Raw genomic sequence first — 722 nt, 5'->3', positions numbered from 1 at the left:
GCTGTCTTTATAAACCATTTTCGCTCATCAAAACCGTCTTGAGTTTAGAGTATACAGTATAGCGTATACAGTATAGAGTCTATAGTATACAGTATATATATATATATATATATATAACAGGGCGATGCGGCTACGTTTGATGTTTGTCCGTGACACAGGAAGTTGATGTTCAAGGTCAAACAATGCTCCAACCTCATGAAACTCGCGTCAGGCACCAACTTTCATGAGTTTTTGAAGATGTTAAAGCCGCCAAATAAAGTAAATTTTTTAAGAAGAATAAAGAACGAGCTGGAGAAAAATATTTAAACTGCAAGCGGGAATATGCCAACCCTCGCGTGCTGCACGTCGGGGAGCCGGTGGCCCGAACCGCTGGATCCCCGAACCGCTGGATCCCCGAACCGCTGGATCCCCGACCTGCAGCACGCGAGGGCAAAGGATCATTTTTCCTTGATAAGTTCCTTTGACAAATATCAATTAACTGCTTTTGGTTTTATGCAGATAGTTCATGTGTTTTATTTCACAAAACCAAAGAATCTCATTACGAATAACTTCTCAGTCTCATATGATAATTTGGTGTTTTGTACATATTGGACAACGTGGTATCACGACACCCATCAATCCACAGCATCACCTGAAACACCACTCCAAATAAATGCTTCTTTTTCGACCTGAAACCATCAACAGATTTACAGAAAATGAATCAGCAACTAGTTCAACAACCA

This window comes from Brachyistius frenatus, unplaced genomic scaffold (assembly GCF_029030835.1).
Source record: "Brachyistius frenatus isolate BFR_SWC_R1_liver_20210118 unplaced genomic scaffold, ASM2903083v1 Contig_177, whole genome shotgun sequence".
NCBI lineage: Eukaryota > Metazoa > Chordata > Actinopteri > Embiotocidae > Brachyistius > Brachyistius frenatus.
The sequence above is the reverse complement of the archived record's forward strand: the minus strand, read 5'-3'. Positions refer to the sequence as shown.